This window comes from Canis lupus, chromosome 1, assembly GCF_011100685.1.
Source record: "Canis lupus familiaris isolate Mischka breed German Shepherd chromosome 1, alternate assembly UU_Cfam_GSD_1.0, whole genome shotgun sequence".
Lineage (NCBI taxonomy): Eukaryota > Metazoa > Chordata > Mammalia > Carnivora > Canidae > Canis > Canis lupus.
The window spans coordinates 11,539,494-11,567,286 of record NC_049222.1 but is presented as its reverse complement, the minus strand read 5'-3'; the positions used below and the strand labels follow the sequence as shown (position 1 = coordinate 11,567,286).

The following is a 27,793-nucleotide window of genomic DNA, read 5'->3' as shown; positions in this document are numbered from 1 at the left end:
TATCAAGAGAGAAGGGTGAATACTGCAGATCATGAGTCAAAGTGGAGCTTAAGAAGAGGAGAATTGTCACATATTTCCAGACTGTACAACCTGGCACTAAATCCCTAGCACCCAAGGAGACTGCTGTAAATGGTTTTGGCCACAGGAGGAAAGTAGAAGCCACCATTGTCAGATCACAGTGCTGGTGAGGGTTTTTTTTTTTTTTTTTTTTTTTAAAGACACTTTGTGGTGAGCCACAGTGACTTCCTAAAGAGTAGACACAAAGTAAATTGACTTCTAGAGCAGAAACACTTGCTCCTAAGGTTTCAAAGGCAATATTGAAATCAAAATGCAAATACTACATTATTCAGCCAATAGCACACCTTCCTCAGAGATAAAAATGAATTAACAAGCCTTGGGAAAGATATTGAAAAAAATGAAATCTTAGATATTATACCCCCATTAAAGCAGTCAAATTAAATATAAATAAAAGAATCAATGGGTATACAGTACACAGGTTTTTGAAAAACCCTTAAAAAGCAAACAAAAGCAATGACTATGACTTACCAGGTTTTATCACCATATTGATTTCCAAAAAGTAAAAATGACATTACAAAATAATGCATTTAGTTTCATTGTAGAAAACTCATCACATTTTTCAAATTTTTTCTCTTGGAGACCACACTAGTTCTTGAGCACAGAAATGAGAAAATCTAGATTCCCAGGTCAAACGAAAATTATAATGAAGTCTTTGAACAAAAAACCCTGAATAGAAGCTATTGTATTTATGATCCTCACTGGCGTCCTGCTTCTTCCTTCTTCAAAAATTTAACTTGCCCCATCCTGAAAAATTTACCTGAAGTCCTTTAATAGTTATACTCACAAGAATTATACTGTCAAACGTTTAGAGAGAGCCTATCTCTCCACCAGGGAAAACGCCTCCACTGCTAAATGCCATGAGTTTATTAGAACAAATCCCATAACACCCACTACTCGAGTATAATCCCATTCTCCACATGAAAAGCCAGAGCTCCAAGACGTACTTCTCTCTGTTACCTTATGCTCTGCACATCCTCTGTTCTGCCCCTTAATTTCTAAAGCATTTCACTGGTACCCTCAGGTATTAAGTGTTCATTGGCAACATTTTTCTTATGTTAAATATTTTCTCATTATTACAGAAAATTGGCTTTTAAGTATCTTCTGTTTTGCCAACAGCCCTTGATGCCCTCACACTGTTTGTACCTTTGGAGAAAGAAGGGAAGAGGCACTGCTTACTCTCTTGTTGCTTCTAGACTGTGATCCTACCCTCCCTAAAACCCCCACCTTGTACCTCATGTCATCAGACTATGTCACCCATTATCCATCACTGTTGTTATCCTCTTCAAACCCTTAAATTAGCTCCTCACATTGTGATCCTTAGCTCATAACTTATTCCTATTTTTCTCTAACACCATTCCATCTTTCTTCCAATGAACTTATTCCTCACATACTTAGTCATTTTCATTCTGCTACCCTTTACCTCATCAGGCCTCATTCCCTTATAATCTCAATTGTCATGCAAGACTCTTTGGGGTCACCACCCCATCTTTCCAGCTTACTTTCACAGTGCCATGGCTTCAATAATCCTTTGACCTAAAAGAGTTCCAACTCATTGTATCTACTAACTCTTTTAATCTGTTAATCTTTCCTCCTTATAAATTTTAAAACCCATGGTAAATTATTAGTTTATTGCATAGATCTTCAGCAATCTTTCTTCTCTCATTTCCTTATTCCTTCCTCTCTTTCCCTCATTTGGGAAAACAAAACAAAACAAAACAATTGTTATATTTGAAGACAGCTGGAGAAAATTACAGTGCAGAACAGACTGATCTAGTTTGAAAATCATAACCATAAAGCAAAATAAAGTATTTAGTACTGACCTGCAATCACTTTCTCAAATATATTTACCTTACCTTCTCCAGAAAATTATTGCATGTGTTTTCTTTAAGGCTCAACATCTTCTATGAACTCTCAGCTAATAATTTTATGCTTGTGAAAAAAATGAATTAGTGAGAAAATAACTTCACCAGGTTCCCACTTTCCCATATCTTTATACCTCTACTACATTGCTTCCTCCTGTAAATGACAGTCTTTGTGCTTTTCCTTTGTTAAAGCCTTTGCTCAGGATCTACATCTCCTCCCCTTTTACTTTTTTGAGAATACATCAAATATTTTTTCCCTCTTCTAATAAATTTTTCCTTCACTATTGGATTGTTCCCCTCAAGAGCTAATATGTGCTTTTATTCTTTCTTAAAACTTATAAACAAATTCTATCTTGCCTTTAAAAGAGCGTCAAATTCTTTCACCCTTTTTAGCTAATCTCTTAGAAATAGTTAAATTCATTGTCTCCTGTCTTCCCTCTCTTTCACACTCTTAAGTCTACCAAGTCTTACACACATACGCAAACCATCATTTCACAGAAATTATGTCAAGACCACCAGTGAGCTTCTTCCTGCTAAATCCAAAAGTCATTCTCAGTTCTTATCTTACTTGACCTCATTTTGACATTAGCCACCATTCTTTCCTTCAGGAACACTTTTTTTTTTTTTTTTAAATGTATTTCAATAATGTAACACATGCACCTCCCTGCCTCCCTTCTTCTAGCTGTTTGTTCTCAGCTTACTTTGGTGATTCTTTTAATAGTTAACCTTAATTTTGGATTCAGTCAAAATCCTCGTATATAGTCTCTACTTTATTTGCATTCACTCTTGTGGTAATGTAATTCATTCACATCTTACCACTCACATCCTGCTAACCCACAAACTGGGTCTCCAGAAAAATTCTCTGGTGAACTTCAAACTTGTGTTTGATGCCTTCACTTACTACTGTTCAATTAATTTCTTTTACTTAATATTCTCAAAACTAAAATTCTAAAAAGATTCTCCCAAAATCTGGCCTACTAACAATTTCCTCTTATCGCTTAATAGCTATACCATACTTCTTATTGCACAGGCCTGAATCTTTCAAGTTTTTTCTTTTCACCTCAAGTTTATAACTATTTCCTCAGAAATTCTATTGTTTTTTCTTCTAAATATATCAATGACTCCATCTGTTTTCCAAGTCACTCATATTTTTCCTGTATTATTGATAATGCCTCCTAAATTTTTACTTTGTTTTCATCTAATCTTCCCTTAGTTCTCAAAATAGAAACAAATATTAATAGTATAATCTCTTCATGTCTCTGATTAAGCCCTACAAATCTCCCTATTTTTGTCATAATAAAGCCAACTTTTTTCTTTTTTCTTTCTTTTTTTTTTTTTTTAAGATTCTATTTATTTATTGATGAAAGATGCAGAGAGAGGCAGGGACATAGGCAGAGGGAGAAGCAGGTTCCTCACAGGGAGCCTGATGTGGGACTCAATCTCAGGACTCCAGGATCACATCCTGGGCTGAAGGCAGATGCTCAACCGCTGAGCCACCCAGGTATCCCTAAAACCAATTTTTTAAATAAAAAGTCTTATAACCCCCCCCCCCAAAATCTTATAAGCTGGCCTCTATCACTTCTTAGACATAATTTATATTATGTTTTCCTTGCTCACTCTGTGTCCCCTAATGTCTCAATAAATGCTATAAATGCATCCGACAAAATCCAAAACTATTAACAAAGGAGGAACAGAATGGAACTTTCTCAAACTGATATACCATCTGAAAATCATACTTAATTGGTAAGTAGTTAATGCTTTCTTCTGTGTTCAGCAATGAGACATGTCTGCTATCACCTCTTTTAATAATGAATCTAGTGAAATTATTTAAGAAAAAGAAATATGAAGTATAAAGATTGAAAGGAACAAAAAATTTTATTATTTTGCAAAGAATATAATTGTGTCTATATAAATCAAGAATTTATGAACAGAGTTAATTTGCAAAATTGGCAAAGTTGCTCAAGTTCAAGAAAGTAAAAAAACATATATATAAAAAACATATATTATATATTAAAAACATCTATTTATTAGCAACATGCAATTAGTAAATAAAAATAAATGACAAAAAATATAATAACACTAGCAACAATGTAATATCTCAGAAAAGCTATAATGATGTTCAGGTCACTCCTCTAAAAGCTATAACACCTTCCTAATAACAATAAAATATCTTAACAAATGAAGAAAGGTATTATGTTAGTGATTTGGAATACTGTACATATTCGACGTAATTCCAATACAAATTGCACAGAAAAAAGTTTTTGGTAGAAATTTGACATGGTTTCTAGAATGTAAATGGAGAAACAAAGAGTCTGGAGTAGTTATTTGATTTGAAAGAAAATGTTCAAGTATGGACAACTAACATTATCAGCTATTGAGATTTTTTTACTTTTACTGTAACTAACATAGGACATTATTGGTACCAAGTTCAACAAATAAATTGACAGAATAAATAGAAACAACAGAAACAGACGTAGCTATGTATCATCATATGATGCTGGTAAAACCAGTAAAGTTCAATGAAAAAGATAACCATTTTAAAAAACGTTTGGTGAGTGAACTAGAAGTCATAGAAAAACATCTTTAAACTTTAGAGAAAAAAAAACACATAAAATTAATTTTCAGTGGGATTTAAACATAAAATTGAATGGTAATAAAATAAAAATTCTAGAATAAAACATAAAGCAAACCTTTAATTTTAGATCTCAAAAGTTAATTAGGAAGTTTCCCATAAAGGTGAGATTAATTGAAATTTGTTAAAATCACCGTCATATTCATCGAAAGATAATATTAAGATGAAATTGCCAGCCATGGACTAGGAGAAGATATTTGTGTGAGTGTATATAGTTAGATATGTCTACATATATACGTATATATGTGTATGTGTGTGTGTATATATATATATATATATATATATATATATGATATATAGAGAGATATATATGCACAGGCATATACATACACAGAAATATATATGCATATATATATATGCACACACAGATATATATATCTGCCAGTGGTCTCATATACAGAATATATGAATAACTACAAAGAAATAAGGCAGACAGAGGTAAACCAAATACAATATAGCAAAAGGCTGAAAAATACAGAACACTAACATATACTTTATGAAAAGTAATGGAGTATAAAGTATGTGTACCTTGTTGGTTATACTCAATAAAAAAATAAAACTGTAAAAATATCTTAAACCCTTTAAGTTTGATTGAAACATCCTCATGAAATCTCCAGTATATATATATTTTAATTGTGCTATTTTGTCCACAGGCCGTTGTGTATTCTGAATATACAATCTTGATATGGTTTCACTCATATGGGGAATATAAGAAATTGTGAAAGAGATTATAAGGGAAAGGAGGGAAACTGAGTGGGAAAAATTAGAGAGAGTGACAAACCATGAGAGACTTCTAACCATGGGGAATGAACAAAGGGTAGTGGAAGGGGAGGTGGGGGGGGATGGGGTGACTGGGTGACAGGCCCTGAGGGGGGCACTTGACGGGATAGGCACTAGGTGTTATACTATATGCTGGCAAATTGAACTTGAATAAAATAAAAAATTAAAAATAAGTAAAACAAAACAAAAATCTTTATTTAGCATCCCTTTTTAGATTACATAAACATATATGAGTTTAATACTTTGTTCTTGATATATTTTTAATACTTCCTTTCACTTGAGAACATCTACCCCATCACTCACTCAACACATTTTTGTATTTATCATTTATATAAAAGTAATCTTAGTCTAATTATCCTGATGTGGAAATAATTTATAAAAGTTCTAGTGAATTTATACTAGACCAAATAAGATGGTGATTTATATAACCTCTTATCAAAACAAGGAAGCATTTTTTTTTTTTTTTGGAAAGGAAATGAGAAATTGATTTAAATTATATTCACTTCTAAAGTGAGAATATTTTTGAGATACCTGGGTGGCTCAGCAATTGAGCATCTGCCTTTGGGTCAGGTCGTGATCCCAGGGTCCTGGGATGGAGTCCCACATCGGGCTCCCTGCTGGGAGCCTACTTCTCCTTCTGCCTATGTCTCCTTTCTCTGTGTGCTTCTTACAAATAAATAAATAAAATCTTTAAAAAATAATAAAGTGAGAATATTGTTTCACTTCTGTTAATTTCTAATATGGGTTATTTCTACTTCTGTTTAAATACCACCCCATCTACATTTTTAATTTCATTTATGCAGACAATGCCTATTTTCACAAAAATGACCTATTAAAAGAAAAAAGTGACTTGATTTAATATGCACTTCATTTAATATACCTTAAAATATAAAAGTTTTGACTTTTTATTTCTTTAGAATGAAAGGTTCTTGAGTATGCACACTGAATGCTCACAATGAATTGTAGTTAGTGTCATACAGAGGAAATTCCTCAACTATAACAAAAGTATTTGACAAAGTGAATATTCCTTCTTAAATTTCTACTGGTGACTACTCACTATGGTCTTTTGTATAAAATGTTTTTCAGAGTAATAATAATCAAAACTAAAGCACTTGGTTTCATGTGACAGTGTAGGAGATCAAAATGCAGAGTGGTAATAAAATCTAAAAATAGTGGCAAATGATCATAAATAGTCAATTAAAAAGAGGAAGACTTTAATACCTTTGGAAGTTGAGATTTCAAGGCTAGGTGATTCTAAAATTACAAGTGCTTAGTCTTTAAAATTATCAATGTTGTATACATTTATGAATGGATGGATAAATGGATGAATACGTGATTGGAGAACCAGTTTAATTCACACACAAAGAAGTCTGAACCGTGAAACATATTGAACAAAGATAAAAAGTTCAAAGATGAAAATGTAATTGGTCAATATGTCATTGATGACCTTTCTAAAATAGCAGCTTCAGTACAGTGACAAGTAAAAACCTGATGGGAAGCAATTAAATTTGATCAATTTACAGGCAAATCTACTTCTTTCCTTTTTTCTAAAATTTAATCAGAATGAAAATGGGAGAAACAATGAGCATATATAATCATTTATTGTAGCGAATGAGACTTTACCCTCTGTCTTTAAAAAGTTCCTGCCCCCTTTCATCATTTTCTGACTTCTGTAAACCTTTTCTTTTGATTTCAAAATTATACAAGATACTTGTAATTTTTCCTTTTCTTTATGTTCTAATGGAGACAGTGGTTCAGTTCTCTTGTAATTTGGGATCAAGATTTTCCCTGATGTGAACCTGAGCTTGTCTGTACCAGTAACTATATAGAAGGTCAAAATGAAGTGAATATATCTTTTGATTGAACAAGTTAAATAATTTTTGAGCACCTAATAGATGCTGTGAATGAGAGAAGTTACAGAATACAGCGTATTCTGAAATAACTTTAAACATGTTCTGCTTACAACACACTGTCCCATCTACCCCTTACAGGTACTTCCTTACTTCATGGTAACAGATCATTGATGGACTAAACCTAATCTTACCATTTCTTGAATTATCTTCCTTTCTATATAATGACAATGTATATTATATATACATATACATATAAATTATAAACTATACACACACATATATATAAATACATGGATAAATTATCTAGGAAATATATAGGTATATATGAAATAGGAATTCGGAAACAATTATTTCACAATTATTATTGGTCTGTTAATTCATTGCATATTTATGTTTAGAAATATATGTATGTATATATGTGTATTACATGTGCTTGCATGTATGTATGTATATATGTATAATTACATATATATGTATTTATCAAGATCTTTCCCACATTTGAGGTCACTAGGTCACTGCCCACTTTTTTTTAATTTTTAATTTTTTTTTAATTTAATTTTTTTTCTGCTCACTTTAATAATGTCATCCTATCTCACTTCTTTCAGCTTATTTTAATCCTTTCAGATCAAGTAGTTGTCTTTTGTTTATGACACTTTTCTTTGCAATTATAAACCAGATTAAACATTTTTACTTATGAATTCATGGACTTTTTATAATAAAGAACAGTTTAGGACTGGAATTCTTTATATGATAATTGGGGAACCTAAATTTCTTTCCCCCTGGATTGATTAGATACTTCTTTAGAATAGTGTTTCTCTTAGTTGAAGTCATCAGGGAAGCTAAAATAGAGTGGACACTTAATTAACATTTGCAGCATGATTGATTCATTGGCATTACTCACCAATTATATTCTTGAAATTTATTTAGTAAAATTATTGAAACATCTTATCAAATTATCAAGTACATAAAATATAATATATAATTAGTATATCACCTTTATAGTATTTGTATTTTCTTTTTATTTTTTACATTACAAAAGAAGAGATTCCAAAGAAGAGCAGACTTTAAAATAATTTAATATAGCTATTTCTAGGACTTAAAAGTTACCATGTGTTGAATGAGAAACTAGTGGTTCAAAAAGTCTTCTAGCCAAGGTTTTGTCCTGAGTAAAACCATTTATGTTCTATGGAACAACCAGTCCACTTGTATTTTGTTAAAATACACTGTTGTGGTTGGTGGTTATAGTGAATTGATCTGCTGTTTGTTATCTTACTGTTTTAATTTACTGTTTCTTTGTATGTAAATCAAATATTTTGCTGAGGTGTAAGCAATCATCATTTTCAATAGATGTCAAATGGATGTATATACATGTAGATACACATACATATACACATATACATATATGCACATATATACATATATATTCAGAGATTGAAAAGTAAAAAGTTCTAGGGCTTTTTCCCTCACTCCAGATTTTCCTTTTCCTATTTCAGGATTTCTCATTTTCTGCAGATTAGATATTTATTTGTGACTTCCACTGTAACTCATGGCTTTAACACTATTAATGGAGATGCATTAGAGCTGAGAAAATTTTAAAGGCTTGTTTTAGTTCAGAGAAATAACCTGATTGGGGTTGCTTATCACAATTCCATCTCACCTACTCAAACCTTTTGAGTTTATGAAATTGAGCTGAGAATTCTAGGAGAAAATGCAAGCTTTACAGCAAGATTTAATCTTTCTGTAAGCAGCTAGTCCAGAAATACCATAACAACAGCTGCTCTCATGGAATATTAGCATTTTTGCTTCTGGTCTCAGCTGCTTCTCAGAAGTGCAAAGAAATGCAAACATGGAAAATGTTCATTTTTAACATTAGCTTGAGTTTGAAAATCAGGGGGCATTCATTGGTCCCCAAAAGTAATGATGCACATTTCTGCTAATGATTTTATTCCTGAAGTAGTGTATGGCATATACATAGCTCACAGAACATCCTTTATTAACTATAGAAGAGGGAGAAAAGCATACTCATCATTCGGCAGCATGATTTTCAACTATTGTCCATAATGTGGGTGTGGTCTTTGATTCCATGTGAGACAAAAATGCAATATAATTCTCATCGTTTTTATATTACTATTGTAATTTCATCTCCTTATGCTCTACCATTCATGACTAAAAAATGGAAACTTTGAAACTGTAACAACTGTGGTACTATTGCAAGTGAATTAACTCTCTCCAGTCCTGAATAACACAGACAATTTATCATAGGTCAGCTCCAAGGTAGAGGGATGGGGGATGAGATTTGCCTCACAAGTAAAACTTCATTTTGTCTTTTAATTCCTTTTACTGAACACTTGTAGCCTATTTAGTCATTAAGTTCCAAAATAACACAGTTCTCCATTACACATCAAAATAGCTATTCACTTTAAGGCAGCACAGCCTATTTTACTAAGTGTAAAAAGTTCTTCAGAGTGTCTTGATAAAAAATTGATATACGATGTAGCCTAAGATTTCTTAGTAGAGTGCTTAATCTTCTCAAAAATAAAAAAAAATGTTATTAGGAGAAATAAGAATTGTTTCTATCCCTGTGACTTTGTCAAATAATTATTTGCCTTGTTTAGATTCCTTTCTATTAATATGCTTACTGAGTTCATTCACAATGGATTCAAGTTTCTTAAAGCCTTTGGGTTGTTTTCTTCCTTTTTAAACAGAAAATCTACTTAAAATACTATTTGGAGAAAATATTTTATCATGGAACTTTATTTAAAGGGCAAAATCTAAGTCAATTCATGTATGGAATTAATGATATACAACTAGTTAAGCAGTCACCTTTGGTATGCTTACCCCCACTAATGCCAAGAATGTCTACTCTATGGTGGAATTCTGAAACCATGATTAAATGTAACTCCAGAAATTGGTCCATTTGTTATTACTTAACTCAAATCTTAACGTGCCCTTCATTTTGCTTCCTTTAATACAAATTGATATTTTCATTGTAAAACAATTTCAAATTTTGTACAATATTTATAGCAGCTCATAATGAACAACAGTGGTTTTGTCACCAAAATGTCTGTATCCTTCATTATGATGCTCTTGATATATCTTGTATACAACTACGTGAACATTCCAGAAGGTTGGAGTATTCACCTTTACTTTAAAATAGTCTTTCTCAATTTCTTTGTAATATCTATTTTTCTATCAGAATGACAGCAAGGGTTTATGAATTATCGTGATTTTTGTAGGAGAAAGAAAATAATCTCTGAAGAGCACTATTTCATAAAAATGTCCACATGCCTAAAATAATAGAATCTTTGTTTCCGGATTTACACTTTCAAATATGAACCTAAAATTGGAGATTCTAGTTTATTTATGTCATGACCATTTATATACATGGTACACACTGCCTTAAAATTTATTATTATTTTTTTAATAGTACAATGCAGACAATTGAACTGACAGATTCTGGTAGTTACTTTACAGAAAGTTCATGAGGTCCCACCACTTAGATATGCCAATTTATGGTTTATTTACATATGTGAAAATTAAACGGAAATCTCATTTAAAAAGGAGTTTAGAGGCTGGCCGGGAGGCTTCTCAGTCTTACCAGTCAATTGCAATAGCAAGAAATGGACTTTGCAAGTGAATACTTCCAGCTTTCAGATTATTCCAATGAACTTTTAGTTTATAACAGCCCCTCCCAACTCCTTTCTTGCTGTATAAAAGAACATTGCTTTCTTTTGCTCATCAAACTTGCCTTTGGTTTTATTTTAGCTTGCTTGTCCTGGGTTGCAGTTCTCTGCTATTCCTTAATAAATCCTTACCAGCAAACTCTTTTGATGGTAAAATAATTGACAGTTTTATTTTTAAGGTTAACACATAATTAAGTATCAACTACATTTAACTAATACAGATATCATAGAAAACCAAGGCGAAGTAAGAATTAAAAAAAATGAGTGTTTTTGATAGCTTAAAAGATTATACCTATTACAAAGTATCAAGAAAGTTTGAAGGAGATGGTATTGGAAATAGATATTCAATGATGTGATTTGTATAAAGAGTGAGCATTTGAGGAAAATATTTTAAATAAGGAGAATAAAGTAAAAGTTTAGGTAAATTCAGAATTATTAGAGGAAATTCAGAATTATTAAAGGTAAATTCAGAATTATTAAAGGTTTAGCTGACTTGATGATTGTTTTAAAGGAGAGTAGTATGATATAATGTAGAAATATCTATGAGCCAGATGTTGAAAGATCAAGAATGCCAGTGTGAGAATTTAGCTTTTGGTTTTGAAGACACAGGTCAGCTATTGCTTGCCTTTGAAGAGGAATCTAACTCTAAACAGTAGGAAAATTGTTCCTCCAGGCAGAGAACAACAAAGCCCATGGGCTAGAAGTGAAGCAATGATTTGGCTAATATCTTTTTAATTCTGACCTTTTTGTTTATAAATATTTTATTAAAATAGTTAGTAGTGGTCACAGATAGCACTTGCTTTTCTAATGAACACACTGGGCTTAGGAGCAGAAAATTGAAAATTGTTATAAACTGTAAACATCCTTTGCCTATGTGCTCTCCACATCCAATAATAGAGCTCTCTGTGCATTCTCTTTTTTTAGTGCTCTATCAGGAAGAAAACAAAAACATGAAACTCAGAGTCCTCTTAAGAAAAAAAGCATCAAAAGATGGTTATTTCAGTAAATTATAGTAACCACATAGCAATTTGGTAGTACCCAATTAGTGCTCCTTACAATATTTGCATAGTTTTATTCTTGTGGTGGATCACAATTCTTAAGGTTTCACAAATGTATCATACATTTTTCCAATACCCCCACAAATCCCTCAGGAGGGAGGAATCAGCTTGATAATTTACAAAGTTTCTTTTAAATACAACTTGACACAGCTAGGAACAACATTCCTAACTCTACATCTTTATGTCATCCTAGATAAACTCTTAGATAAGGCAACAGATTGTTGTGATTTGAAGTAGGAGGTCAAGAAAATACCATCTGTGAGCAATAATCAATTGCAAAAAAAAAAAAAAAAAAAAAGCCATAAGACACAGCATGATGTAACACATAACAAATCTCTCCTACTGGGAATTATATGGAAATATTTGACACTATATGATGAATATGTAATTGTAGTTTGTTTTGAAAACTCCAGGTGATTTCCTAAAATATAAGATTTTTTTATTCACATCTGTGATAACAGGGAACACATTTAAAAAGTGATGTGATGTGGACCTAGTTGACACATCTCTTTGAAGGGAGATAAGTATCTAACAACATACCCATATATATTTAAGTTAACAACAATTTATGGGGGATTATTAAGTTATGTTTTTATAATATGCTAACATAAAATATTATATATTTTCTCTAATTCAATAGTCTGTCACCAAACTAAGGAAGGGAACAATATTGGCTAGTTTGCCTTCTTGTTATACTTTAGAAAGTCTATAAAAATCAAACAATATTTATATTGTGGGGTGGCTTTACGGATTAACCTACCCTGACACAGTGCTTCCTCTATAACTGTCACCTGTGGGATTACAAAATGCCTTATTTACCACAATGGCAATCCACTCAGATTACCTCTGACAACGAATTCATTTTAGATCAGATAGAGTGTGGCAATGGGCTCATTCTCTTGAAATCACTGTTTTTATGTTATCCATAATTCTGAAGCAGGTGGCCTGATAGAACACTGAAACAGACTTTTAAAGATTTAGTTCTTATGTGTCCACCTCTTGAAGGGTAGTACAATGAGCTCTAAGATGCAGTCTATGTTCTGAATCTGTGATTAAAATATGTTGTTTGTTCCGCAGCCAGGATTAAAAGGTCTAGGGAACCAGTGAGGTGAAAATGAAAATGGATTCTTTCACTACTGCTTCTAGTGACCCACTAATGAGGTGTTTGTTTCCTATTCTCATGACTTTTGCTTTTACTGGTGTGGTAATCTTAATTTTCAAGTGGAAAATGCTTCTATCAAAGGGCCAGACAATGATTCCATTAAACTGTAAGTTGAGACTTCCACCTGGCCACTTTGGGTTTCTCATGACAGTGAATTAACAGGTAAACAAAGTATTAGTGTCCTGGCTAGGGTGATCAATTCTGATTTCAGAGGGAAATTGAATCGCCACTATATAACATCAGTTAGAAGAATGTCTGGAATAAAGAAGATGTGTTAATAGTAAACCTTCTACCTCTGTATTTATATTACAGTATATTAAAGGACAAGTGTGATTTGGCTAGGAAAGGAATACATATCACCCAAAAATGGATGAAGGAACTGTGCATCCTCTTTGAAGGAACAGGTAATTTTTGCTCTCAGCTCCATCAGGGATGGTTGGATGCCATTAGGTGCAAGCATAATTGTGTTATTCTCTCTCTTTGGAAGTTCATAAGGATTGAAGGAAGTGCTAAGTTGATAAGAAGCAGACCGGGATGATATTATATGTGATATTATAGATATGATATGTATGTGATATTATAGGTCAATATAGTTAAACTGGAAATATTTTACCATGTATTTGATTTCCTTTATGGTTCATGAAAGAAATTTATATAAGATTTGAAAGAAAAGAAGAGAAAGCTGTTCTATATGAAGTTTGGAGCTAAGCACCAAGTGACGTGACACCTACAAGTTGCCATGGGATGACTTGGTCACCTTGCTGGTATAAGGTACATATAGGGACACTAGACCTCTTTTGGCTTCTCTGAGAACTGATCCAAGTATTTAAGCAGTTCTGTGTTGAAAAGTACTATTTTACTGCATGTCAGATGAAATGACAGGAAACATGGTTTCCAGTTTGTTCTCATAGGTCCTAGTTTATTCTCACGGGTTCTAGTTTGCCCTTATCTCTCCAGATCACATTCCATTCTCCTTCCCTACCATCAGCCTGGCTGACCTATCACATTTCCCCAGCTCCCTAAATTAAGTCTAATTTTTATAATAAACTCCTTATTCTGTATCACTCATGTATCACTCTAAACGTACCCTGACTTACTCACAATTTATAATTTATTTATTTGAGAGAGACAGCGCATGTGCACATGCATGCATACTCAAATAGGATTGAAGGAAGGGGGGGAGGGGCAGAGGGAGAGAATCTTCCAGTAGACTCCCTCACTGAGCCAGAGCCCAAGATGGGGCTTCATCTTGCAACCCATGAGATCATGACCTGAGCCAAAACCAAGAGTTGGATGCTCAATCAACAGAGCCACCCAGGCACCTCTAACATTCTTGTGAAAAAGATTTATATAAATACATCTACAAGGTCTTTAATACATATAAATCAAAAAGACAAAAAAGAAAAGAAGAGTGAAAGTCAGCATTTAAGACCAAGAGAATCAAACAAAACTTGAAATTGTAGCATCTGTATACCACATACGTTTTCTCAGCCCATAATTTTACTTACAATATTGCTGCCCAAACCAACCAATCACAGTTGTAAAGTGGCAGCATCCTACTTCACTGTACACAGATGTCACTCAGAACATCTCTGCAGGTACTCTGTCAGCTATCATGACCTTGCACAACATGGAAGTATAAGTGAATTAACCTTTTTTGGGGCAACTCTTACTGAAAGGGGTTATCTAGTTATCTGATTAATAAATGCTCTTTTAATCTATCTTTATGATGGAGAGCTCTGAGGTGCATTCTATAAGACTCTTTAGAAAGTTGTCAGCAAGATATAATCCATTTGTGCACAGTGGTGATCAGGTCAATATTTCATCTTTGTATTAACATTCCCTGTTTTGCTCTTTATAATTGTCTTTTGATTGGGATTAATTCCAGACTTCAAATCCTCTGTTCAAGATATTTTCTTAGGCTAAGCTTTTGGCGGAACCCAGATTAAGAGAATGGTTATCAATTTGGTGCTAAGGACCCCTTCTGGAAGAGACTTTAGAACTAGGTCCTCTGATTTGTATAAGGATCAATAATGACCCTATTACTAGGGATAGATGTGAAGATGTAACACCTGATGTATAATTGTTTCACAATTATCATTTAACTGGTAGTGAACTTGATAAGATATAGGTGGAAAGTGAAGCATTGGTTTAGTTGTCAGTGGTACTACTTGAAGGAAACAGGGAAATAATTACAAATACGAGACATCAGCTATCTGACAATAGCTTCCAAGCTACAAAAAATTTGAATGTTCAGCCTCAGCAGATGCCCTTTGTCAAAGTCAAGACTTTGACCCAAAGAATGGGATGCTGAGTCTTGGAATTCAGCATTCAGGTGAATAAACCTGAACCCTTGGATTATCTTGAACCCTCCCCCTGTATGAAATGGGTGTTTTCCAAGGGCTCCTAAAATCTGTCCTAAATTTTTCTGTTTTATTATTATCATTTCCTGGTGAATAACTTGGGCTTACCTCAACAAAGCCCAAGGTTGTAAGTTCTTTCTCCACTATGAGAAGACACAACTTATTTATCAAAGAGTTTTCAGATCTGGAAACAGGTGATTATATGTTAACAGTAATCTTGAATGTGTTGGACCAGAAAGGGAGATTTTAGGGAAGATAAGGGAGAATTTATTGATATGAGTGTATACCCTTGTGATCTGAGTTTGAAGATTTGGTCAATAATACCTGAAACTATTCCTTATATGCTGCTGGGTTAGTTTTGTGATGGACACAGTGGGAGCCACAATGAACAGTAGAGAATGTAAAAGATAAAAGAAGCCTCACAGATGTCAATGTGGGGATGTTAGAATAGATTTACTATGTGAGACCAGGGTACCATAATCTATGTTCTCCAGGAGTGACACAAGGCCACTTCATATTGTTAAAGCTGTAAATAAAGAAGGTTATTGGGTAAATAATACAGTAATACCTTTGAGAAGTAATAACTGTCTTCTCTATGCTGGAGTTGATGGTAGGGAAGGCTGTTGTGTAGTTAGGCTCTCTATTATTATTTATAATAGGGCTTTAGATCAGCAGAGGCCCAGTGGTGGTAATTAACTGACCAAGGCAAGGTAGACAGCAGGTTTGGAGAGAAAACCATGACGATTTGACCTGCAGGAATTTTTTTGGCAATGGCTAATAGATTAATGATCTTAAAGATTAGATAGGTGGCAAACCAGCTTGGATATCACTTAACAAAATCACAAAAGAGAAACAACAGAGAGCAAAATGTCTCTGCAGGAAGTCAGACGCAGCAAGTGTAAATAATGATCCATTAATCATTTCCAGATTTAGGTTAATTATCAGACCCAAAATGCTGTAATTCAAGGAACCAAAAGCTGTTGAGTATCAGGTCTGAATGGATTAGGATATAAGCAGAACCAAAATATAGTAATGGTTATAGTGAAAGTACATGGCAGCCAGGTGATGAATGGCATTCTAGCATACAACTCTCTCAGTTTTTCCAAAATGTCCAGGTACTCATTGTGTAATTATTTTTTTTATTATATAATTGGAATGTATAGATTGTACTGAAAGAATTCCAATAACTTCGTCTTACTTGTGAATTAAGAGCTATTGAGATGGGGAAGACCGAGTTGAATTTCTTGAAACTCTTCTTTCCCTCCATCACACAAGCAAACCCATACTAGGATAAATTAAACAGGTTAATGCCACCATCAAAAAGGATGTACGGTAGTATGCTCTAAAAATCCACATTTAGTTCCCAGTCTGGGCACTAAAAAACTAGAATTGTGCCAGATAGTTGTGGAATATCATAAACTTAAACAGACGGTACTTCAATTGCCGCTGGTATGTCACATATGGTATTGATATGCAAATAACACAGCCTCTGGCACTGGGTATTTGGCTATTGATCAAAGTTAGAATTGCCATGAAAAGACATCAATGAGAGAGTTAAAAAGTCAGGCCCCATAGAAAGGATAGTTACAATAAGTATAGCCAACAAATTATTCATATTCAAATACAAAAAGGATGGTATTAATAAAAATGCAGCCAACCCAATTGAAAAATGAGCAATACTCATTGGGCAAGTCCTTTACAAAATAGGTATAAAATTGGTAATAAATATAAAAATGTGTTTTAAGTTGAAAATTCATTAGTTAATAAGGAAATACAAATTAAAATCACACAATGTGATACCTCAAAATACCCCCCAATATTTCCAAAAGTGAAAAGAGATGTAGTGTTGGAGGGACGTATATCAAAAGGAATGATTTATGTATATTAGGTATAAGCTGGAACATCACAACTAAGAACGGCTTAGCAATATAAACTAAAGCTATACCTTTGCAAATCTTATCACTTAATGATCTCCTAGGTGTATACAAGAGGAAAAAATATCAAATATTTAACAAAATCCATGTACAAGTTTCTTTTTAAAGCACTATAGCCTCAAATTGAAGATTCAATTGTGCATAAACAATTTATGAATAAACAATATTATGAATATTCATAAATGGAATCATTTAAAGCAGTGAGAAAAAAAAATTACAACTACACACAATAATATGGATGATCTGACAAAAATGTTAAAAGGAGATGGATACAAAGAAGTACTGAAAAAAGCAAAATCAGCCTATGGTATTAAAATACCAGGACAGTGGAGCAGGTAATCACAGGAAAACCATTGATATTTAATTTTGCCATAGTGCTGGTTATAAGCATGTGTCCACTCTGAAAATTTACCAATGTGAAAACTTCTGATTTGTTTACTTTTCTCTATTTATACTTTAATAAAGTTTCCTAATGTGAAAAAGGCAGCAGTACACATTTTCTGTCTTCCCCTAGGGTTGTGCTTACTTTTCTGTACTCTGTTATAGTATAGTCTGCAACGGGGTTTACCATCCTTTTTTTCCCCCCTCAGATCATCATCACACTGGTCACCATATTAATGCAGTCATGCTCATTGCAATCACACTAATCAGGAAGTAGAATTCTGGGTACTTTAGTAAGACACATGCATTCCAGAGAGTGGCAAATAAGAGCCACAAAGACTAAGGGATCTGCCCTGCCGAGAACAATTTGTGGGCTCTGATAGTGTAAGTCATGCCCACATATGTCCTCTATGGTATAGGGCCATTTCTTGCACATTTGTGACACCTTACTTTAAGCTTCCTGGGCCTCTTTGGATTCTGGAGATGACATATGTTATATATAGAATATTATTCTAATGAATTTATCAGGTGACTCAGAAGCCCGTGGGCAAAAAAAAAGTGACGTCCAGGATTTCTAAGTCACAGTATAAGCTGCCTTTCCACTCATGCTACATGACTCCATAGATTTGACAATGCTGGAGCTATTTGAGCAGATAAAGTACTGTGTGGTAGCTCTAGGAAGCCCAGAGAGTGTCACAGAGCAGACTCCTCAGGAACTGAAGTCCAGTCTTAAATTGTCTAGCAGAAAAATACTTATTTAAAAATAGCTGTTGTTATGGCATTGGTCCTATTAGGGTTAAACATCTGACCATGAAACAAGTAACTATGTGTGTAGGGAGGTCATTAAGAAGATGTGACCACTAGTTGACCTACTAGCAGGACTGGGGCAACTGAAGTCCCCCCCCCCTTATCCCTTCCCTCATTCTTGGAATGTATGTTCTTCTTACCTTCCCCATTCCCAGAAGCTGTGTGATGAATAAAGGTCTGAGATAGAGATGTGGTATCAAGACTATCTAGAGAATATACAGAATTAAATCCAGTTAAGATCTCTAAATTCAAGATTCCAGTGGGCATGGAGATCTACTGGTCTTATAGCAGCCACCCAAGACAAGCTCTTTTTTTTATTTTTTTTTTATTTTTTATTTATTTATTTATTTTTAAATTTTTATTTACTTATGATAGAGAGAGAGAGAGAGAGAGAGAGAGAGAGAGAGGGGCAGAGACATAGGCAGAGGGAGAAGCAGGCTCCAGGTACCGGGAGCCTGATGTGGGATTTGATCCCGGGTCTCCAGGATCGTGCCCTGGGCCAAAGGCAGGCGCCAAACTGCTGCACCACCCAGGGATCCCCCAAGACAAGCTCTTACATAAGTTCCCTTGCTCATTAAATCTGCCACCTACCAATCTGGAGTAGTCAGCCTCTTTGGTCTCTCCCTTTCCTCATGTACGGGGACCAATCTCAGATTATACTTAAGAAGCTCCTGAGGAATTACTAACAATCAGCAACTAATTACTATGCAATCAGAGCAGCCCATTCTGACCCAAATATTCCAAGATCCATCAGGCAGGTTTAGGCAGCCATGGTAACAATCCACTGTGCATAGAAAATAATGCATTGTAGATCTGGCCTTGGAAGGTCCAGAAGGCAAAGATATGTTGAATGAATAGATGACTTAGACTCCTTTGTCACCTCCCTTAGTTTTGTCAATGCTTTATTCTTAATTTATATATGTGGCCTTTAGGGGCTTCTTTGCAATAATCTCATAAGGGAGAATGGCTTTGTTCACAAGTGCAAGTACAAGTGATTGTGTATTATATTTATTCTGCTACCCAACAGACCTACCAAGGATGGCTTTGAGGGCAATGGTCAACAAAAATCTTTGCACTGAGCAGAGCAGTTAGCTGTGTTATTGGTTATTGCCTTATGGAAGGATACCTGATGTGCAGATATACATGGATTCTTGAACAAGAGGTTTGGATATTCAGTTAGGGGCCTAGAAGAAGCAAGAATAGAAGACTGAAGCCAATATGTTTAGGAAATGTGCAAATACATAGATCTATGGGAGTGGACACAAAGAATGCTGATCTTTAGGTCTCATTTTCTTAACAGCCAGACAGTATTTGCCACTAAGGAGAAAGTGTTGAAACAGGAGTCTTCTAATGGACGTCAGCTACTCTCTCCTGTCAGCCAGAACAGTTTTTGCATAACAGACCTGTAAATACCACTATCCATATGCTAATAGGGTATCTAATTTACCATAAGAGATTCTTCATAATAGTGCCTAAAACCAAGGAGCTTACTAAAAATTATGACAGGTAAAATGTTCAGTTCAAGACCATGGTATTAGTGGTCTTACAAGAACACATCTCTGAGATAGCCAATTGAGTATTACCTGATTAGGATGACACTCCTGGAAAACACCCTATATAATGCAGTATATACACTATTCCACAACGGATGTATGGATATGTATCCCTACTAACTAGAATGTGGGGATCTGATCCAGGGATGAAAGTAATATTGCTCCCTCCACCAAAGATGCACTTGCAGAATGTTTTTCCCCATGCTGATAATTATACACTCTGCTGGCCTAGGCACAGCAACTGGCCAACTTTTTTACTGTAATGGGTTAGACTCTTTATAGGATATTAATTTCTCTTAATGGTGCTGGGAATGGAGGGGTTATGACCTTTCTGATATTCTCTTAGCCTAACTTTGAATTCTGAACTCTAGTCATTAGCCCACCTCTGGGCAAAAGTGTAAAGTGAGAGCAGCTCATTGCAGTTACATTGAATCTCTCTCACTTTCTGCCCCAAGCTTCTGTGACATCACCATTTGGCACACTTGTTGGAAACTCAACAGATACATCGATATAAGAACAAACCTGGATGTGAAAGGACATTAACACTTGGACCAGTGAGTATGAGCCAGAGCATAAGTACTTCCTCAGGTGGCTTCAGGGGACACTACACAGAGGTAGTCAGCTTCATCATGTATCCCTTGACTGACCTTCCCTTTACTTCCTTTCTACTCCCAGCCTCAAATCCTGTGTCCTGGGATCAATTTCCTAAATAAGCTACCTGCACTCCATAGTTTGCTCAGGCTTTGTTTTGAGGAAGAACCAAGAACAAAGATACTGGCATTAAAACAAATACACCATGGTAATCCTGAGGGGCTTTGGACATGGAGAGATAGGGGCTTGAAGTGTCTTTATGTCAAGAAGTTTCTTGGGTTGGAGCCAGTTTATTTAGCTGCAGTATAAGCAGCTAGCTTCATTTCAAACATTCTTCCACTTTTCCTTCCAACAAGTAATTACTCAAATATTTCTTATATGCGAGTGAAAATCAGTTCAGATACGATGGTGTTGAGTTACCTCATTATATCTAGAATTGCTGAGTATGAATGTGTGAGATACTTGATAGAGATGTGCTTTTTCACAGCTCAAACTACGTGATGGCATTTGCTCTCATTGTTGAGAAGTGGAGCTCAGTCTTTGCCCAATATTGTATGCTTATCTGCAAACATACGAGGCATTAGCCTGCTGGAAAATCTTCAGTAATAATTTCATATAGTCTCTTTTTTGTGCTGTATATGGCACAGCATAACATTCAGAGAGCAGGCTGGACCTTAGGTTCCTCAAAAGCTGAAACTCAGCTCAGGACAATGGCTCAGCATCAGCAGGGAAAGTTATGAGGGTGTTTGTCCTTGGTGACTTAGGTAGCTATCTGACCAGAATTAGACAAGCAGAGATGACATCCGCAGAATTCAGCTCTTTCTGAGCTCAGGCTTGCCTTCATTCTATGTTTGCACAGTCCTTACATCATAGTATACATGTCTACAATTGCAGTTGTCAAAGTTTATGCATGAAGCAGAAAAGGAAAAAGGAGATTGTACAAAGTACTTTCAATTTACGTGGGCATATATTCATGCCTTTTTCTTTTACAATATTCATCTACAAGCTGAGAGATATTTAGTTTAACTAATTTAATTTTAGGTGTTGATCTTCATAAATACTCATTTAGAAACAAAAAAAAATGTCATCTAGTGGTTTTGTTTGCAGCAAGAATGAAAAGATGAAGTGAGGTAGACAATATGATAGCTGAATGGGAAAGAGAAGCTAATTATTGCCCGCTGCTGTACTTCATGGTGTGTGATGAGCCCTGAGTGTCCCTGAATAGAAGGAATTTCTTTCTGTTACAGGAGAAGACTGACTCATGGTCAAGCCAGAGCCGATCTTTTCTTCTTATACAAAGGAGACAATGCAATTTGGAAGTCAGCGTGAAGGATTCTGTGGCCATAGAGGCACAAATCATCATATAGCCTTGATGATAATGACATTCTTCATCCACCCCTTCCATTTATTATTGACTAGAATACTATTATCTTTGGCTTCTTTTGTGTTATTTAATATGTTGTGATACTGTACTCATTTTAATGGACTCACTTTAATCACTCCATTTCCAATAGTAACAAAAACATTTCATACAGGTACTTCTTGCTTCCACTAGGTGACATATATCAGAAAACAGGCAAAAGAAGAAATCATTGAATTACAGATTATGTTTCAGATGTCTGCATGGCGATTGTTTAGAATGCAATGCATGGTGTCAGAGAAACGTTGTAGATAAGAGTGGTAAGGTCCAAAGTGAATCAATCAAAAAGAAAACAAACAACTACTAAATTCATAATGTTACTGAACTATTAGTAGTATTTCACAATTATAGAGAGAAAGGAAGAAAATAATTTGATGGAGAGAAAAACTAACATTAGTTATAAACCTGTATGCCAGACACTTCAAAGTATCCCATCAAATCACAAGAAGTGCTATTATTTCCCTATTTTATAAGTGTGGATGCTGAAACTAAGAGTTTGTGATATCATGTCCAAGGTCATTTAAAGCTTGTGAATAGCTAAGCTGGTATAATAAACCCAGTTCAGTATGATTCAGACAGTTTCATCTACTGGATCTTCTCAGGATGGCCAAGAATTGGATGTTGCCTTAGTTCTTTTTTTTTTTTTTTTAATTTTTATTTATTTATGATAGTCGCAGAGAGAGAGAGAGAGAGAGAGAGGCAGAGACACAGGGAGAGGGAGAAGCAGGCTCCATGCACCGGGAGCCCGATGTGGGATTCGATCCCGGGTCTCCAGGATCGCGCCCTGGGCCAAAGGCAGGCGCCAAACCGCTGCACCACCCAGGGATCCCTTTTTTTTTTTCTTTTTTTTTCTTTTCTTTTTTGCCTTAGTTCTAATACAGAATTAAAACATCATTTCATAGAAGGAGAGACCCAAAAGGTGTATGAGCTCCCCCACCTGAGCTCCGCGACATATCTCTTTTAAACTTCATAAAGCACCTTAAACCAGACATTGGGACTCAGACTTGTTCTTAGGGATTTGGAAGGTACAGGAAAAAGGGCAGATAAGAGGCAGAGAACAATTTTCAGTTTTCCTCAGTGCTTATAACAGAGGGCTGATAGGTTTTTTCATGTAAAATAAAGTCATAGAGCCATATTCTTATGTTACTAAAACCAAATAAATGATTTGTGTCAGTTTAGTTACAATCTATATAGATGAAATTTCAATACTTTAATGAGATCCAATAAAATCTTTTTCTTTGGGTCACTCTTTTATCAAAAGATACCAACTATTTAACAATCTTCATGTGAGAGAGGACCTGGGTTTTTTTCATTTGTATCTGTCTTCCTGGTTGAGACTTGCCCTCCCAAAAAAGAGCAATTCATAAGATATATTTTAAACAGGAAAAAGGCAGAGTAAATGTCTCATCCCCCCTCCCCATTACCACTTCTTCCAGCTGTATAGCTCTGATTATCCATTGGGTGATTAGGGATTTAGCTACCTCATTCAGTTTTCCCACAAATGTAAACCAAAAGGAAAAGGTTACTCAGTCACCATACAGAAAATCTCACAGTGTGTGTGACTCACATCAATAACACTGGGGATGCTACTCTTATATTTTGGCTTATGGAAGAGTGATGGGAATATATAACTCACTTTCATGAACTGGCAGATACTTTAAAAAAAAAAAAAAGCTAGGTGTCAGTGCCTTCTCTGAAGAGAAAGACAGATCAATACTCCTGTAATTTACTAAGTAATTTTTGCTATGTTTGCTGAGGCCACAGGTTCTGGTAAATGAAGGAAACTACCCATTTTTAAAAGCATTATGGGATTATACATTTTCACAGTTATTTCTTGAAAAATAAAAGTTTCTTTTAGACAAAATTGAATACTAAAAGTATCATAAGAAAATTCATTCTTTTCTCCAAAGTGAATTGTAAGTACATTGTCAACTTACCTGGATATACTAAATTTTTTTTTTTAAAGTAAATATTCTCAGCTATCTCCCTTTCAGCAAAATTCTTTCTTTATATTAGTAGGGTAGCTAATCATCCCACTGACAAAAATGGCAAAGTATTTTATAGGTCTCAATTTTGAAGTGGTCTTAAGCATAGAGGAGGAAATTGCTGTTTATTACAGATGAGAAAATTCAGGCCATTATATTAATGTGATACATATGCATATACTCCCCATATCACCAATATTTCTTATTCTGGATAAATATATATACTTTGGAATAGCTTATCTACATACATTCATAATTTGTGTAGTTTTAAATGAAAATTTCATAATTAAATTTATCTAAGCTGGTTATTTACAGGGAAAATTTAAATTCATTTGAGCTGTCATGAAAAAAGAAAATTATGAAGTAATCCAAAATTAAGAGAGGTGAAGAAAGACATGATTAATTTCTGTATGAGAACAGCATTTTTAACAAAAAGCCTCATAATTTTCTAGGATAAATTGTCTTTACAATCTATATTGAGGCAGGTATGAAAAAAAAGAATACACATTATTTAAAAAACTTCAATTATTTAATTTCCCATTTGCATTTTAATATAAATTTTGACTGCACCACCTGAGACTTGCCATAAGGCCAGAATTTAAATATTAAAGTAATTAAGGACTGAGCAAATTATGAAATTTCTCTCTCATTTATCTAATGATTGTGAACTGAGGTTATGTCATGGTGGAAAGAAGGAAGGTGTTCCTGTCTTAAATGTCCTCAATTTTGAGATGAGGTCTCAAATTTGGATGCAAGATAATAAACACTTTGTGTAATACTTCTCATACCAAGGCGGGGGGAAAAACAGGTCTGATTCAATGTTACATCCATTCTTTCTTTAGTAGACAGAAATTGGAAGTTAAAGATTTTTGTTAAGTAAATCAATTCTCAGAATGGTCCTTAATACATTTAAAAATTCCAACCTTGGATTTGTCTGATTCTAGGTTGATTATCTACATAGATTCTCTGGCCAAATTTATGTTTGAATATACTATATAGGCAGTATATATGTGTTTACTGGAATTAGGTTACAATCTTGCATCGTTCTAATAAAATAGCTGATAGTTTCTATTTATGCCAATTCAGTTTTGCAGTTTCATATCTCCTATAATAAATGAATGGTTTCCATGATAAATTTTGAAATTTCCTCCACTAGATGTACATTTATCTTAGGTTCAGTAAAAGCTAAGGGAAAATATTATAGAACATGTATAGTTGGTCCTTTAATATAATTGTAAAAAAATATTTGCTTTATCCTCCAAGATAAAGCAAATATATTTCTTTGGGGGACCTTTTTTTCATTGTGTGAAAGTCACCTGATAAAATCACAGCTGCTTTTATCCCAAATAGCAGGGCAGCCACCCCATGAAAAGATGTACCAATTTTAGTGCTACCTAAGCTCCACATTTGCAAAACTAGGCAGCAAATATAGCTGATTCCTGATTCTACTTAATGGAAAGCCAATAAGGATTAAAAATATGTGTATTTCCTATAGCATAATCAAAATATTGGTATAAGGAAGAATCAACTTAGATCAACTAAATATAAGATAAATTGTGATTAGAAATTAGGTTCTAAATCTGTCCAAATCAACCAATTTGAAGCCAAAAATTTTTGAGGAAAAGCATTGTGTAGGGTTGTATATCTTAGAAACTGTTTCTCTACTAATGTGGAGAAACCACTAATGTGGGTTTTTGTCATGTGTTAGTTTTAGTATCATGAATTGTACTAACCTCCCTAAGATGGCAATCATGATCCAGGAATTGTATTAGGTACTAGGTAATCAAAGATGAGCAAGCCATAGCTCTTTATTAGGAAACCTAGAGAGTAAGCAAGACATCTATAGGTACATAATGTAATTTCAGGCCATAGGTTTCAGCCTCAACACTATTGACATTTGGGGCCAGAAACTGCTTTATGGTGAGATCTGTCCTGTGCATTGTAGGATGTTTAGCTGAAATAATAGCATCCATCCATTAAATTATCTTATTTATACCTCTCTCCCAATTGTGACATCCAAAAATTTCTCCAGAAACTGGCAAATGTCCCCTAGGGACAAAACCACCCCTACTTGAGAAGCATTGTTCAAGTTATTAAATGCCATAATAGAAGTCTAGAAAATAAAAAAAATTAACTATACTTCTAAGTAATTAACCCTGGTGTACGATGGGAAAGAGAAGAAGTGGGGGGAAAATAGTAGTCAGAGCAGTCTCCATAGAGCATGTTCATTGAACAGCTTCCTAAACTATATCTAGGATAGAATGCACCAGTCAGTCAGGATGAAGTGAGGCCATTGGAGGGAGATAATGGTATTAAATAGAGAGACTCGAATTAGAATGAAGATTGATTCGTTATCACACAATACAGAAAACCTAAAAAGATGGAATCAACCAGTTAAAATCCTAGTGATTTTGTATCAATAGGCTGCAAGGCAGACACTCCAGTCTTTCATATACTTTAGTCAGGACTTTATGGGAATGTGCTATCAAGTTCTAACTGATGAAGCTTCGAGTTTGAATATGAACTATAATACTCACCATGTGGTAAGCTCCCCCTGCTGAATCTTGGGGGGTATCAACATTGCCTAGAAGTATGATTTTCATGATAAGCCTCCTATTAAGTGTTCATCTAGTTGAATGATTGCATTTAATTAATCAATATACTCTTTTGAGACAAAGAAATACTTTTTTTCCCTAAACTAGAAGTGAACATTCAAATGGTCTTAGGAGACAAGCACACTGTACATTCTTAGTAACATGAGTCATTTTACAGCATTGCTTTCCTAAAAGTTCTTTGAGTGAAGTACTAAGGAATTAAATTGATATACGTGCCTTTTACTATTTCAGACTTTGCACAAACATGGAAGGGGCAGTCCGATGCTACAAACTTAATTCTCTGTATGAAGACAGCTTAGGGACTAAGCTAAGTCAAAAATACCAATTTTAAGTAGCTCAAATACTCCATGCCTTACCTTTTTGCCTTCTATTTTTTTTTTTTTTTTGAAATTTAACTTTGAATAGATTTTATTTCAACATTTGAGATAGGGAGAAACAACATTGGGGCTTTATAGAAAACCGTAGAGTTTTTAATTCCATTATCACATATGAGGACTAGAAACAGTATCCTGTCTACTTCTTGAGGATGCAGTGAGGACAAAAAGTTCTTTAAGCAGTAAAAGGCCTCTTTAAGAGTGTGAGTATGTGTGTATGTGGTCTGTTAAGAAGTCTTAACACTAATAATATATATATCTTGACAGATTGCTGAGTAATTCATCTAAGAATATAAAGAGAAACCTGGAAGAAACTAGGAGTTACCAGCAGAAAATGCAAAGGGCAGCAATGAGGTGAAACAAACTTTTGAACAGTTCCATTCAAATGTTGTGGTGTCTACAGGTGTTCTGTTTTTAAAAAGTTGTAGCAAAAATGTGGAATGTGGATAACCACCAAACACTGAATTCCAGAACCTCCATTTCAGCTGACAAAAAATCATTAAGTTGCTAAAGACAAAGGAAATATCTTTGTTCCTGATGTTGTATCAGCCTACATGTCTTGCTGTCCTAATTTATTTAACCAAAAAAGAACAAAGAATCTAGTAGCAGCAGACTCAGGCTGTTGAGATAAATGTGTGGATCCTACTGACAGGACATACACA

At 34.4% G+C, this 27,793-nt stretch overlaps 1 long non-coding RNA gene across 2 annotated transcripts in view; it reads left to right on the top strand.

Annotated features, from left to right (window-relative positions):
- Window positions 1-27,485, top strand: part of LOC111090601 — a 43,403-nt gene extending 15,918 nt beyond the window's left edge. Inside the window, exons 3-5 of one of the 2 annotated variants that reach the window (XR_005353018.1) lie at window positions 13,421-13,512; window positions 20,602-20,700; window positions 27,399-27,485. This is a non-coding gene — a long non-coding RNA (uncharacterized LOC111090601). Of the gene's footprint in view, window positions 1-13,420; window positions 13,513-20,601; window positions 20,701-21,984; window positions 22,683-27,398 lie in introns of those variants that run through there. The other variant, XR_005353017.1, reaches the window with a different exon arrangement.
- The last annotated feature ends 308 nt before the right edge of the window (window positions 27,486-27,793 follow it).